The sequence below is a fragment of the Giraffa tippelskirchi genome, chromosome 4 (assembly GCF_054371585.1).
Source record: "Giraffa tippelskirchi isolate mGirTip1 chromosome 4, T2T-mGirTip1v1.2.pri, whole genome shotgun sequence".
Lineage (NCBI taxonomy): Eukaryota > Metazoa > Chordata > Mammalia > Artiodactyla > Giraffidae > Giraffa > Giraffa tippelskirchi.
The window spans coordinates 171,245,001-171,261,684 of NC_137278.1; the positions used below are offsets into that span (position 1 = coordinate 171,245,001).

The 16,684-nt window shown below is 42.0% G+C and overlaps 1 pseudogene; it reads right to left on the reverse strand.

Moving 5' to 3' along the window:
• Positions 1-15,722: 15,722 nt before the first annotated feature.
• Positions 15,723-16,388, reverse strand: LOC145545695 (eukaryotic translation initiation factor 4E pseudogene; annotated as a pseudogene).
• Positions 16,389-16,684: the final 296 nt, after the last annotated feature.

Sequence of the window (16,684 nt, forward strand, 5' to 3'; positions counted from 1 at the left end):
AGGGGAACCCTGCAAAGGAGACAAGACACAGACCTCCTCTCCTATCAGATACCACAGTGACCCAGAGCTGCTTCTCCCTGTCTCTTCCCCAGGACTCCATCCAGGAGGAGGCAGGAGGCAGGGATCCTCAGAGACCCACATGAGGCTCCTGCTCTGATCTCCTCAGGGTTAGCCTCTCTCTTCTCAACCCTTAATACATTTGCCTCTCCTGGGTGAGGGCAAAAGACTAGTCCTGGCTGATTCCAATTCTGCAAAAAGCCTCTAGATTTTGCAGGGTATAGATTTCATTACTGAGTCATCAGGATTGAGACTTAGGGAATTAAAAAGACCAGGCTTTTAAGTCAAAGAGATTTTTTTCTCAAGCTATGTGTTTCAAAAGTCTTTTGAAGTTCAAAAGCTTGGTCTGGACTCTTCTTTCTTTTTGCTTTTCCACTGAAACAGCTGTATTCCTGAAAGGAAGGGAGGGTGGGAATAGTGGAAGATACCAGGGAGAGGGGGGAGAGAGAATATAAGTTAATATTTCTGTGGCAAAGACAGTGTCTGCACTGTGTCTTCATCCTGGGAGCCCAGAAACTGATCTCAATCTCTTCTGCAGTTAGGATGGGGACATATGACAACATTCTGGCCAATGGAATGTGGGTAAAAGTTTCAAGGCTGGCCCCTGAAAACATCCCAGTTGATCATGTTGCCCCTCCACAGCAGCAGTGGAGACCATGAGCTAAAGAGAGTAACCTCAAAGGAGGAAAAGGAGCCTGGATGCCCAAGTCATCAACTGGAGGAGAGCTGCAAAAGAATGCAATGTGAGCAGAAATGAAACTTAATTGTATTAAGGCACTGAGCTTTACTTAGGTTTGTGTGTGTGTGTGTGTGTGTGTGTGTGTGTGTGTATCTTTTACAGCAGCTTACATTACTGACCCTAACAAAATAACTAAATGTTGTTTTACCTCAGCACCAATGTGTAAAAAGATCAGAGATGGAGAATCAGAAATTTGAGCATTTTGATTAAAGTCTATGAAGCTGAAGGTATTTAAAATGATGGCAACTCTAATAAAACATTATCTTTGGACAATATTCAAAGCTTGACATTGAAGGAGAAGTGATGGGAAAGAAAATAAGAATGATATAGATTAATAACAAGGACTAATTGCATAGCACAGGGAACTATATTCAATATCTTGTAAAAACTTATAATGGAAATAATCTGAAAAAGAGTACATATAATATATATAATATATAATTGTATATTATATATATAATACATAATATTACATATAGCATATACATATTGTATATGTATATATTACATAATGTATGATACATAATATATGATGTACAAATTATTATTATGTTATATATGTTGTGTATGTTATATGTAGTATATATTTTATAATAGGGCTTCTCAGGTGGCGCTAGTGGTAAAGAACCTGCATGCCAATGCAGGAGAAGCAGGAGACACGAGTTTGATCCCTGGGTTGGGAAGATCCCCTGGAGGAGGGCATAGCAACCCACTCCAGTATTCTTGCCTGGAGAATCCCATGGACAGAGGAGCCTGGTGGGCTACAATCCACAGGGTCACAAAGAGTTGGACATGACTGAAGTGACTTAGCATGCACATGCACATATTTTATAATATAATATACAATATAATGCTGCTGTTTAGTTTGCTAAGTCGTATTCAACTCTTTGTGACCCCATTAACTGTAGCCCACCAGGCCCTCTGTCCATGGGATTTCCCAGGCAAGAGTACTGGATTGTGTTGCCATTTCCTTCTCCAACACAATATATTATTAATATATTGTATATTATATACTATATTGTATTGTATATTATTATATACATTATATTATGTCCTATATTGTATTGTATATTATTATATACATTATATTATAGATAGTGTATATATTGTATATTATATATATATATCACTGAATCACTTTACTGTACACCTGAAACATTGTAAATCAACTATACTTCAATTTAAAAAGTTTTTTCTTAATACCACAGTAAAAAAAGTGATATCTTGAATCCTTTCTTTCAACCAGCCTGGCATAAAACCTGGCATACTGAGATGCTTAATAAGTAATGATTGAGTGAATAAAAAATCCATTAACCTATCAACTCTGCTTACATCCAGAGTTTGACAGGGAAGAGCAAAGGAGGTAGAGATAAAGAAAACAGATGAAGGGGGAAAAAAAAGTTGAGACTAGTGAGAAGGTGCAGAGAAGGCAATGGCACCCCACTCCAGTACTCTTGCCTGGAAAATCCCATGGATGGAGGAGCCTGGTAGGCTGCAGTCCATGGGGTCTCGAAGAGTCGGACACGACTGAGCGACTTCACTTTCCCTTTTCACTTTCATGCATTGGAGAAGGCAATGACAACCCACTCCAGTGTTCTTGCCTAGAGAATCCCAGGGATGGCGGAGCCTGGTGGGCTGCCGTCTATGGGGTCGCACAGAGTCGGACACGACTGAAGCGACTTAGCAGCAGCAGCATACTGCTTATCATCCAGGACTCCCTGTAACTTTGCTCTCTTCATGCTCACAGACACACAAAAGTAAGGTTACAATTTCTGTGTATTATTGATGTTAACATACAAAATGGCAAGTGCTACAATGGAAGGCAGCCAGAAGCTGTGGGGCGGGGTCGGGGGGGTGGGAATCTATTTTATCTCTGAGATTTGGAATCACGCACAGAGGCTTCTGAGGTTTGATGAAAGTGAAAGTGAAATCCGCTCAGTTGTGTCCCACTCTTTGTGACCCCATGGACTACACAGACCATGGAATTCTCCAGGCCAGAATACTGGAGTTAATAGCCGTTCCCTCCTCCAGGGGATCTTCCCAACCCAGGGATCGAACCCAGGTCTACCACATTGCAGGCAGATTCTTTACCAGCTGAGCCACCAAGGAAGCCCTCAGTTCAGTTCAGTCGCTCAGTCGTGTCTGACTCTTTGCGACCCCGTGAATCGCAGCACGCCAGGCCTCCCTGTCCATCACCAACTCCCAGAGTTTACCCAAACTCATGCCCATCGAGTTGGTGATGCCATCCAGCCATCTCATCCTCTGTTGTCCTCTTCTCCTCTTGCCCCCAATCCTTCCCAGCATCAGGGTATTTTCAAATGAGTCAACTCTTCGCATGAGGTGGCCAAAGTATTGGAGTTTCAGCTTCAACATCAGTCCATCCTATGAACACCCAGGACTGATCTCCTTCAGGATGGACTGGTTGGATCTCCTTGCAGTCCAAGGGACTCTCAAGAGTCTTCTCCAACACCACAGTTCAAAAGCATCAATTCTTCGGCACTCAGCTTTCTTCACAGTCCAACTCTCACATTCTGGAAAAACCATAGCCCTGACTAGACAGACCTTTGTTGGCAAAGCAATGTCTTTGCTTTTTAATATGCTATCTAGGCTGGTCATAACTTTCCTTCCAAGGAGTAAGCGTCTTTTAATTTCATGGCTGCAGTCACCATCTGCAGTGATTTTGGAGCCCCCAAAAATAAAGTCTGACACTGTTTCCACTGTTTCCCCATCTATTTACCATGAAGTGATGGGACCAGATGCCATGATCTTAGTTTTCTGAATGCTGAACTTTAAGCCAATTTTTTCACTCTCCTCTCTTACTTTCATCAAGAGGCTTTTTAGTTCCTCTTCACTTTCTGCCATAAGGGTGGTGTCATCTGCATATCTGAGGTTATTGATATTTTTCCTGGCAATCTTGATTCCAGCTTGTGCTTCATCCAGCCCAGCGTTTCTCATGATGTACTCTGCGTATAAGTTAAATAAGCAGGGTGGCAATATACAGCCTTGATGTACTCCTTTTCCTGTTTGGAACCAGTCTGTTGTTCCATGTCCAGTTCTAACTGTTGCTTCTTGACCTGCATACAGGTTTTGCAGGAGGCAGGTCAGGTGGCCTGGTATTCCCATCTCTTTCAGAATTTTCCACAGTTTATTGTGACCCACACAATCAAAGGCTTTGGCATAGTCAATAGGGCTCAATAAATTGTGAAGGCATCAGTCGCTTCAGTTGTGTCCTACTCTTTGTGACCCCACGGACTGTAGCCTTCCAGGTTCCTCTGTCCGTGGAATTCTCCAGGCGAGAATACTGGAGTGGATAGCCATTCCCTTCTCCAGGGAGTCTTCCCGACCCAGAGATCAAACCTGGGTCTCCTACATTGCAAGTAGATTTTTTACTGTCTAAGCCACCAGGGAAACTCTTCCCTATCAAGTCAGGAACTGATTCACAGAAACATAGAGAAGAAATCAAAACCTTTATTACTGATAAACACTAGGTTTGAGTGGGCAGCCAAACCTAGGGAGTGCTGGGAACCTCCACCCTTCAATTAGACGGACTCAACCACCAAGCCACTGGCATAGCTGGAAAGCCACAAGCTGCCCCCAGTAGGGACAGGCTCCTTACTGCATGGCTTGACCCTCTCAGACTCAAGCAGATTTGAAGAAAGAGTAAAGAAGTTGCTGAGCCAAGTAGTGTCCAGTTCTTCTTCCCAAATCACTAATCAGAGAAATCAGTCTCTGTCCAATCAGCTTTGGCTAAGATATGTGATTCAGGGACAATGCCTCTGATTTCTCAGTGGTATAGAATTACAAGGATCTCTTGTTCACACATCGCTATATGAACTATACTCTTTGGAAAAGACCCTGATGCTGAGAAAAATTGAGGGCAGGAGGGGAAGGGGGCAACAGAGGATGAGATGGTTGGATGACGTCATCGAGTCAACGGACATGAGTTTGAGCAAGCTCCAGGAGATGGTGAAGGACAGGGAAGCCTGGCATGCTGCAGTCCATGGGGCTGCAAAGAGTCAGACATGACTGAGCGACTGAACAACAACAACAAAGCTGATTCACTTTGCTGTACAGCAGAAACTAATACAACATTGTAAAGCAATTATACTCCAATTAAAAATAAAATTTAAAAAGCTGAATATAAACTCAATGTAAACAAAAACTTAAATAACCGTATGAGGCTGGTACCATTATTATCATCCCCACTTTGTAGATGAGGAAACCGAGGCTCCGGGAGGAGAGCCACCTCCCCCAGCACTTGCAGGGAAGCTTCTGATGCCTTGTCCAACCGCCATGACTTTGTGGCCATCTCAGCTGGTGTCAGCTGGTCTCCAACTTAGACATCTTGGTGCCTCTCTTTCTTTCCAGCCTGTAATTTAGGATTTCTCAATTGTCTCTGTGCAGCCACCGTCATGCCTCAGACACAGTTCATTCACGTTCAGCAAGTGTTACGTGGCTCCTAAGTGGCGGGATTGTTGTAAACACAGGGAATATGACAGTGAAGGTGACAGACCAGGTCTCTGCTCTCATAGGGCTTATTTTCTGGTGAGGATAGAGGGAAAATCAGGTATAGAAATGTTAGCTGGTGGTAAATGCTACTCAGAGAATCAGACCAGGCTGATGGGATCGAGGGAGAGAAAGTAGCTAATTTTTTGCTGGGAGACCAAAGAAGGCTGCTTTTCTGAGAGGGTCACTTTTAAGCCAAGAGCTGCATCACAAGAAGGTGTCAGCCACGGAAAGATTTGGTGGAAGAACATTCCATGCAGACAGCACAGCATAAGAGAAGTTCCTAAAGGGACTAGTGGCCCGAGGAGGGTGTTAATAAATAATAACCTCTGACTCTGGTGGCTTAGCAGTCAAGAATCCACCAGTCAACACAGGAGTTGCAGGTTTGATCACTGGATTGGGAAAATCCCCTGGAGAAGGAAATGGCAATCTACTCCAGTATTCTTGCTGGGAAATCCCATGGGCAGAGAAAATTGGCAGGCTACAGTCCATGGGGTTGCAAAAGAGTCAGACATGATTTATTGACTGAACAACAACAATTAATAATAACACTTGTTCAGGGCGTATATGTTCTTTAAAATTTATTTTATTGAAGTATAGTTGATTTACAATGTTGTGTTAATTTCTGGTATACAGCAAAGTGATTTTATATATATATATATATATATATATTTCTTTTCATATTCTTTTCCATTCTGGTTTATCACAGGATATTGAATATAGTTCCCTGTGCCATACAGTAAGACCTTGTTGTTTATCCATTCTATATATACTAGCTTGCATCTGCTAATCTCAAACTCCCAATCCCTCCCTCTTCCACATGCTTTGGCAACCACCAGGCTATTTTCTATGTCTTTAAGTCTGTCTCTGCTCCGTAGAGCTTCCCAGGTGGCGCTAGTGGGAGATGCAAGTTCAATCCCTGGCTCAGGAAGATCCCCTGGAGGAGGGCATGGCAATCCACTCCAGTATTCTTGCCTGGGGAATCCTCATGGACAGAGAAGCCTGACAGGCTAAAGTCAATAGGGTTGCAAAGAGTTGGACATGACTGAAGCGACTGAGCATGCATGCACTTAAGTGATATGGAATTTGTCCTCTGTTTCTTACTTCACTTAGTATGTAATCTCTAGGTCCATCCATGTTGCTGCAAATGGCATTATTTCATTCTTTTTTATGGCTTTGTATACATATACTACATCTTCTTTATCCATTCCTCTGTCTATGAGCATTTTGGTTGCTTCTGTGTCTTGGCTATTGTATATAGCGCTGCAGTGAACATTAGAGTGTATTTATCTTCTCAAGTTATAGTTTTGTCCTGACATATGCCCAGGAATGGGATTGCAGGATCACATGGCAACTCTATTTTTATTTTTACTTTTGAGGAATGTCCATACCCTTTTCCATAGTGACTGCATCAATTTACATTCTCAGTAATAGTGTAGGAGGGTTCCCTTTTCTCCACACCTCAAGAGGGTCACTTTTAAGCCTATAGCTGAATCACAAGAAGGTGTGAGCCATGGAAGGATGTGGGGGAAGAGCATTCCACACAGAGAGAAGAGCATCAGAGAAAGTCCTAAAGGGAGAACTGGCTTGAAGAGGATATAACTAGGTGGATGTTAATAAATAATAATACTCGCCTTCAGTGGGTATATGTTTATCAGAGGCAAGCCACACTGGAGTCCTATGCTTTGAAGAATTAACACAGAGAGGGCGGACTCCCAGCTTAATCTCCCTCCCAACCCCTCCTGGTTTCCCCACCTGTTTCAGCTGATTCTCTGTCAACACTGCTTGGAATCTGGTCCAATTCCTAACTTAGGTGAAATGAGCTGTTTCTTCAAGACTCCACCAGGGCACTGGAACACATGCCATGGACAGGGAACTGGACTTCTACATTAACTCCCTGATGCCCTCCTACACTAGGGGCTCAGAGGGAGGGAGCTGGAATCTCTCCCTCCCTCCCCTTGTTCCTCCCTCTCTAGCCTTTCTGGTTGTGCAGCACTCCCAGAAAATGAGCGAAGCATGTCCCCTTAGCACTTTGCAACAGTTCCAATGAGTCTTTAACACATGGTTACTTATTAACCTAACTTCCTCTCCAGCTGTTCATCAAGGGTGGCAGAACCAAATGCCCAGAGGGACCAGGCAGGGAGGGACATGACCTTAAGGACTGAAGGCAACTTGGAGGCAATGGCAAACTCACTTTCCTGGAATTCTGGAAACTTGGATTCTTAATGTGAAATCCCCAGATATTTACATGTTGACAATTATTTATTTGGAAAAGAAATGAGCTCTCAAGTGCATTTAAAGTGCATTTAAGTGCATTTAAAATAAAATGCATTATAGATGCATTTTATTCATAAGGGTTTTCTCAGTATCTCACATACCTGCTGCTGCTGCTGCTAAGTTGCTTCAGTCGTGTCCGACTCTGTGCGACCCCATAGACGGCAGCCCACCAGGCTCCCCTGTCCCTGGGATTCTCCAGGCAAGAATACTGGAGTGGGTTGCCATTTCCTTCTCCAGTCTCACATACCAGATGACAGATAATATCTGCTCAATAATATTTGTTGAATGAATGAATGAAAAAGATAAGCTTAATGGGAATTAATCAGATCTGCTCTTCTCATTGAAGTTCAAATTGTCATCAGCTGGCTTAGTCAAAACTGAATTCCAGATGAAATGTAGGGTGGGCTCAGTTTTCTTTGTTACATCATGTGATGGGATCCAGTATGTTTACTTGATTGCTTTACGATACTAAATGACTCCAGTGGCCCTGGGTTTTCTGGACAGGAGATCAAATGTCTCCAAAGCAGGCTTATTTCCACACATGGCTCAGCTAGGTTCACACACTAATCAGAGAGACAACTGATAACTAAATGCTTAGGATCCAGAAATGGTCACACTAGTAGAACGGTAGCATGTTAACACTGGAAGCATCACCTAGGGTCTAGCCTCTAGTCAAGGAGCCCCATTGAGCAGAGGAAGAAACTCATTTGGAAACTGACTCCCTCAAGGTCACATGCTTCTTGGGCCTGAGGCATCCCTCTTCTCCCTGCTTTCTTTGGCTCTGCTCAGAAGCCCCATGGACTCATCTTTCCCCATTTCTAACACAGTGGCCAGTCTCTGTGAGAAACACCCACATGTGCCATAAAGTCCTCCGGACTGGTTAACAGTGTGGGCTGGCTGGCGGTAGACTCTTCTTGGGCTAATCCCAGGACTGCTGCCCTAAGAGTGTTTCTAGAGAAACAGAATTAGATTGAATGCAAATATTCTACTATCAGAAGCCCAGAAGGCATCTGAGAGATGTGATTTAAGAAGGATTAGGTCTTTCCTACTTTTGTATCCCCAGGAGCACCTAACAGAGGGTGTTCTGTGTAACAGACACTAGGTACATATTTGAGTGGTGCCTACTCTGTGATGGGGTTTCCCAGGTGACTCAGTGGTAAAGAATACATCTGCCAAGCAGGAGATGCAGGTTTGATCCCTGGGTAGGGAAGATCCTCCAGAGAAGGAAATGGCAACCCATTCCAGTATTTTTGCTTGGGAAATTCCATGGACAGAGGAGCCCGGTGGGCTACGGTCCATGGGGTCGAAAAGAGTCGGACATAACTTAGCAACTAAACCAACCAACAACTCTGTGCTGGGCATTGTTGCAAACAGTGATTCTCAAAGTAGAGTTCTTGGCACTGCGGGGGCCCCTAAAGCCCTTTCACAGGGTCCTCAAGGTCAAAAGTATTTTCATAACGATACCAAATGATATTTACCTCTGCATTCTCATTTTTTTCATGACTGTACAGTATTTTCCAGAATCTACATGATGTCTGACAGGTTACAGGATGTGTGCTTGTGATCCTTGGGTTTTGAAAACTTCTCAGTATTAACTTCAAATATAGTAAATATCAATAGATACAACCCACATAAGAGTGTTTTGAAGTTTTGAAGTTCAATAATATTTAAGAGCATAAAACAGATCTTGGAATCCCAAATTCTGAGATTCACTATTCCAGACGATGTAAGAAGCTAATAAGTACCGTGAAAAAAAAGAAAGAAAAAATAGAGCAGGGTAAAGGGAATTGGAAGAGCCTAAGGATGGGGGTGGGGGCAGGTGATGGAGGCAAGGAAGGGGTGATGGGTGAGGATGGGCAGCTTCCAGTATTAAATGGGGTGATACAAGTTGGCCTAATTGAGAAATAAATCTACAAATCAAACATCTGACAATTTTGAATTGCCATTTAAAATCCCTTCATTTATCCTGAATTAAAAATCTTTACTGCAAATTGAATCATGAATATAGGACTTCCCTGATGGCTCAGCAGGTAAAGAATCTGCCTGCAAAGCAGGAGACACATGAGACTCTGGTTCAATCCCTGGGTCAGGAAGATACCCTGGAGGAGGAAATGGCAACTGATTCCGGTATTCTTGCCTGGAAAATCCCATGGACAGAGGAGCTGGCAGGCTACAGTCCCAAGGGTTGCAAAGTATTGGACATGACTGAGCCATTAAGCAGCAATTATGTGCATGTCATTTAAAGAAATTGGTTAAGAAATAAGAATACTTCCAGTAGCTTTAAAATTCCACTGTGAAGACGGTGTCAGTCTCCTCACCAGGGAAAGCCTTATCTTAATTTTTTTTTAATTGAAGTATAGTTGATATACAAGGTTGTGTTAGTTTCTGGTGTACAGCAAGGTGATTCAGTTATATATGTACATATTCTTCTGATTTTTGAGTTAAGTATTCTTTCATATATTTTGGCAGTGTTACCATCTGTATAGGATATAGAATCTATACAATAAAGGAGGTCTTGTTTAATTTTGGAAAACCAAGAAGTAAACCAGCCCAAGCCACTGTAAGGGAAGAGCAGTATTACTGCTAATAGATGAAGTCTTCCAGGAGAAAAGGAACTGGACTAAGCAAGGCATCACAGAGTATTTCCTGTTATTTATAAGAGCTGCTTCCAGAGAAGTGAGTGAGTAACATCAGGGTGCCTGCAAGGACTGTAGGGCAAGCCATGCACTGTAGTCTGGCAAAAATACATTCACAGGGAGAGGGCTACTCCATTTTTCACTTTATTTTGTTTTGTTTTTGCTGTTCAGCTCCGTGATCTCTCTAGGTATCAGGAGTGGGTCAAATCTGAACACACGTGGAGTTGAAACAATTGCAAGGCACCATTGGGAGGGCAAGGACTCCACCAACATCCAGTCAAGACAAGATCTAGAAAAGAATCAGAGCTCTGCGTATCTGGGTGAGCATTCTCTTCCTTCAGCTAGGATCTTGGTAATAATGCCCCAAACATATCTGTCTTTATGCTCTAAGTGCCAGGTCTCCCTTGGGACTGGTTGAACTGGTTGCCTGCTGAGTCTGGAGCACAGCTGTCACTCAGTAGATCTCTGATTTACTGAACACACATCTTTCTATTTACATTCCGTTTTGGTGGAATTTAGCCTCCAGTAGCTTGCTGAGAAGGCAATGGCACCCCACTCCAGCACTCTTGCCTGGAAAATCCCATGGATGGAGGAGCCTGGTAGGCTGCAGTCCATGGGGTCTCGAAGAGTCGGACACGACTGAGTGACTTCACTTTCCCTTTTCACTTTCACGCATTGGGGAAGGAAATGGCAACCCACTCCAGTATTCTTGCCTGGAGAATCCCAGGGATGGCGGAGCCTGGTGGGCTGCCGTCTACGGGGTTGCACAGAGTCAGACACGACTGAAGTGACTTAGCAGCAGCAGCAGCTTGCCGAGAAAGGCTACATGGGAAAGAATTGGGATCTTGGCAATTTGAAAATGTTTCTGCCAAAACATCGTATGTGGCTAATACCTTCACTGAAAATAGAATTCTAGTTTGAAGATTATTTTCATTCAGACTTCTGAAAGCATGGGGCCATCAGTACTGCTATGAGAAGTCTGAAGCTATTCTAATTCTGTTTTCTTCTTTTATTATGTTATTTTGTTTCTCTCCTAAAAATCATGAATCTTTCTTTTTCAAATCTCAGTGATCTGAAATTTCAGCAAGATGCCTTGATTTGAGAGTATTTTCATCCGTTATAACAAGCTCTTGGCTCTTTTGGAAATTGCTTTCTGCAGGATTTCTTGAGTATTTTGTAAATAGTTTCCTCCTCTCCATTTTCTCTGTTCTCTTCTACTGGAATCCCAATTATTCTGATGTTAGGTCTCCTGGTCTCTCCTGGTCTGGACTTCCTTTTTTTTTTTTTCTTTCCTGTTTTCAATCTATCTTTTTGCTCTAATTTCTAAATTGTTTCCTTAACTCGATTTTCCAACTCTTTTATGGATTTAAAAAAAAAATTCAACTATCATATCTTTAGAATCTGAAGCTCTTCCTAAATCTTGGAATGTTTTCTGATGGTATCCTGTTTTTGCTTCAGTTCAGGGATGCATGAATGCTTTCTTACTTCTCTGAAAATAAAATATATTTTTAAAAACTCCTTGCACATTATCTGTTTCTCCCAGATTGCTTTATCCTATTTGTTTTGGTCTCTCTCTTCCATGTTAAAACTATTTAATCTGAGGCATTTCTTAGGTCTACTGTCAATGAAATACTAAAAAAAAAAAAAAAAATTGGAAGCTTTGCGTGCAAGAGAGATTGTCCACTTGGAGCTTCCCAGTAGGGTGATCTGCAGGTCTAGGCATTGGTAAATCCAGTACGTCAGTGTTTTTAAGTCTTTCCTTTATGCTAAACATCTTCCAACCTACTCCCTGGAGCGGAAGGTCTGGTTTCAGAATTCTAGGAACCCAGCTAAGGGTGAAGGTTGGAGCCATGAGGGTGTGCTGTTTCCACATTCAGCATAAAAGCACATGCTGTGTTGTTGTTGTTTAGTCTCTAAGTCCTGTGCCCATGAGATTCTCCAGGCCAGAATACTGGAGTGGGTTGCCATTTCCTTCTCCAGGGGATCTTCCCGACCCAGGGATCGAATCCCTATTTTCTGTGAAATGCCCACGTCCTCAGCTGTGCCTGGCATCTATCAATCCAGAGAAGCTGGGCTTTACTGTCTTCCAGGTGGCACTAGTGGTAAAGAACCTGCCTGTAAATGCAGGAGACATAAGAGAAACAGGTTGGATCCCTGGGTCGGGAAGATCCCCTAAAGGAGGGCATGGCAATCAACGCCAGTATTCTTGCCTGAAGAATCTCATGGACAGAGAAGCTTGGTGGGCTACAGTCCATGGGGTAGCACAGAGTCAGTCAGACACCACTGAAGTGATTTAGCATGCACGCACCTTCTCCTGAGAATAATCTTGCAGACTTCTTCCAGTATGAGGGAAAATCAGCTGCAAGGAAGTTGGGGGTGGGTGGATTGGTGTGGAGTGGGGGTGGACCCAGGATCTAATTTCTTCTTAGATACTCCCCCAGTCCTTCCTATCTAGCCTCTGCCCCTCCTCCGCCCATTCACCCACAGAGAAACCTGGTACAGCCAGTTTCTTTGTCTTGGGCTGAGTCTGCTGTGTAAATCTGGCTTGTGCTCCACCCTCCCCTTGACTGACTTGGACTCTGCTTTCCCAGGACTGCACAGTACGTTTACCACTGTCCTTCTCTTCTTGCAGCTGTGGTTTCTGTTTTCTCAACATTGTGGGTTTCTTTTTAAATTTTTTTCAAAAATTCCTCTTCCGGAAATTCTAGTGGGGTTTCAGGAAGGAGCAAAATTGGAGGCGTGTGTTCAATCTGTCCTTGTAACCTGAACACTACCCTAGACTTCTGAGGTCCAATCTGCTCCTTAAAATTTGGTGTGGGAGCTCCCCATAGAGTTATGGAAAAATCATAAATTCCACTTATTCTGCAGACTTTGCTGTGTGTGACCACATAGCAGGTACTCTGTTGGAATCTGGGAATACAGATGTGTTTAGGACACAGTAGCATCCTCATGAATGTCAGTTAAGCAGAAATGACATACTCACGGGAACATAATGCTAGTCCACAATCCCTCACCCCAAACCCTCAGGGACCCAATGGGTCTTGGATTTCAGAATTTATCAGAGTTTAGAAAGATGCATGCATTCTAAGTCACTTCAGTCATGTCCAACTCACCAGGCTCCTCTGTCCATGGGATTCTCCAGGCAAGAATACTGGAGTGGGTTGCCATTTCCTTCTCCAGGGGATATTCCTGACCCAGGGATTGAACCAGCATCTTTTACTTCTCCTGCATTACATCTCCTGCATTAACAGGCAGGTTCTTCACCACCAGTGCTACCTGCGATAATACAGGGCATATATCGTAATTCCCATAGCACCCCAGTGGGTCCTGCAGCAATCTCTGAGAATCAAACACATGTATATTGCTGCCATGAAGCATGCTGATATTGTATTAAGTAGGGTAAAAAAAAAATAAGACTATTCATGTACAACCAGGGCAGATTTTAAAAGTGAATGATTTAACAAACCAAGTCCAGTTTTCAGTTTGGGGATTTCTGAGTTGTTGATGAGGCCCTGTAACCCTCTACAATGTACTAAGTTCTATAAATGAAGTATACCAAGTAATATGGATACAGGCTGGAGGGTTCAAGGAAGGCTTCACTGAGGAGGTGATATTTGAGCTGGACCTTGAAGAATGAATAGGAGCTCCCCAGAAAAGAAAGGGGCTCTCACACTGATGGTGGGAATGTAAACTGGTACAGCCACTATGGAAAACAATATGGAGGTTTCTCAAAAAACTGAAATAGAGTTACCAAATGATCTAGCAATCCCACTCCTGGGCATATACCCAGACAAAACTCTAATTCGAAAAGATATATGCACTCCTATGTTCATTGCAGCACTATTTACAATAGCCAAGACATGGAAACAAGCTAAATGCTCATAGACAGAGGCATGGATAAAGAAGATGTGGTACATACATAATGGAATATTATTCAGCCATAAAAATGATATAATGTCATTTGCAGGAACATAGATAAACCTAGAGATTATCATACTAAGTGATGTAAGTCAGAAAGAGAAAGACAAATTCCATATGATATCACTTACATGTGGAATCTAAAATATGACACAAATGAACATATCTATGAAGTAGAAACAGACTCACAGAAAAAGACAACAGCTTTGTGGTTGCCAAAGGGAAGAGAAATGGGGAAGGGAAAGGTTGGGAGCTTGGGATTAGCAGACGCAAACTAGTGTCTAGAGAATGGATAAACAACAAGTTCCTACTGTATAGCACAGGGAACTACATTCAATATCCTGTGATAAACCAGAGTAGAAAAAATATATATGTGTATAACCGAGTCACTTTGCTGTACAGAAATTAACACTATATTGTAAATTAGCTATACTTCAATAAATTTTTTTTATGATGCTACCTATTCAATTTATTAAAAATTAAAATAAACAAAATAACCAAACTAATGCTCCAAACTTATGCTGTTCCTGTGGAAGACACTACAAGAGAAGACACAATAGAGACTGCCTTGCAATAAGAAATACAAATTCCTTCTATAGAGATGGAGAAATAAAAGGACAATTCTAGTCGTCTAAAAGACAATTCACTGTACACATTTTATTTACAGTTTTGTACACTGTCTTAATATGAATGGGACCACTTTTCTACTTGAGCCAATTTTTTAACCAAAGCAAAATAACCTAAGTAATACAAAGTGTTAAAATACAGCATAAAGATACAAAAACAGACATACTAATTCTAATTAGGAATGTAATTATGATGTTACATTTTTTATAATCCACAATTAAGTTAAGGAAATGACACACAGATCACTGATTTGAATGAAATGCATAAATCTGTAGCAAAGCGTTGTAGTTTTAAGTTACAAAAAAAAAATTACCAAAGAATGCACAAAATTAATGTTTATTCCACCTTTGTGTCATATTCCTGGATCCTTCACCAATGTTACATGAGAAAGAAAAACTAAAGCAAAACAAATGAAAAACTGAAATCAGAATCACTAATGTTATCAAGTAGGGAAACAAATAAATTAAAATCTAGCAGCCATCAGCAAGAGTACAGCACAGATAATGCTGTAAAAAGAAACAAAATTGCCAGAAAACTGTATGCATCATACTCTTTCAAACCAGCAAAATAGGCTCCTGCATACAATGGAACGTAAACCAAATCATTCTCTTGTAAGGTACAGAAATGTAAGTTCTTTTTTTTTAATATTGTAGATGGGTCAAATGTGTTTGTAATGGTTATTTCTATTAAGCTATTATTACAGAGTGGGCCAGGAATACATTTATGGATCCTGGTGATGATGTGTACTGTAATTCTTTGATTGGGATAATGGACACTCTAGCCAAAAAAAAAAAAAGAAAATATGAACACAGAAGTACAAGACAAAGGCGAATGAGACTTCTCTTATATCTTAGCAACATTTAGATGGAGATCAAATTTAAATGCAGTCCACTCTGCTTTTGAAGAGGCTTTGGTTCAGCTCCCAAATCTTGATTGCTTGACGCAGTCTCCTATGAGAATACTCAGAAGGTGTCTTCTTTAACAACAAACCTATTTTTAGTGGTGGAGCCTGCTCTTAGTAGCTGTGTCTGCATGGGACTGATAACCAATCACTATCTTTGGAGGAAGTCCTATCCTTCCCTTGTATACTCTCCCTATATGTGTAACAGCTTCTCTGTTTTCACATTCAGTAGTCCATATTGCTATTTTATCACCTTTAGCTCTAACATTAGCAACAGCTCCACATACATCATCACTGTAGTCATCAAAATATTCTCCAATAAGGCACAGCAGTGTCTCTAGCCAAAAACGATCGAGGTCACTTCGTCTCTGCTGTTTGTTCAGTGTAATTAGCCATCGTTCTCCTCGTTTGTTTTTCTCATCTTCCCACATAGGCTCAATACCATCCTTAAAAAGTGAGTAGTCACAGCCAAGCATTAAATTACTAGACAACTGGATATGGTTGTACAGAGCCCAAAAATCTTCAACAGTATCAAACTTAGAGATCAATCGAAGGTTTGCTTGCCAAGTTTTGCTTTTATCATTTTTAAAAACCAGAGTGCCCATCTGTTCTGTAAAGGGTGTTTAATATAGTGTTCTGGGTTAGCAACCTCCTGATTAGATTCTGTTTTCTCTTCTGTAGGTGGGGGATTCAGAGTAGGGGTGGTTTCTGGTTCCACAGTCGCCATCTTAGATTGATCTCTATACTTCAGTAAATTTTTAAACACACACACATACACACACACACGCACACACACACAAAAAAAACGGAAAGGGAATTCTAGGCAGTGAGCAGTTCAAGCAAAGGCCCCAAGGTTGGAAGCATGAAAGAAAGTCACTTTGTTTCCTGCTCTGGGAGAAAATGAGCAGCTAGGCAGCTTGGTTTGGGTTCTAGAGCCAGGTCTCTTCCCCTACAGGATGAACCCACTCTTTTTAGCTGAATTGTGAACTTCAGCAGGGGTGGGACAATATGAGAGGGGTCTGA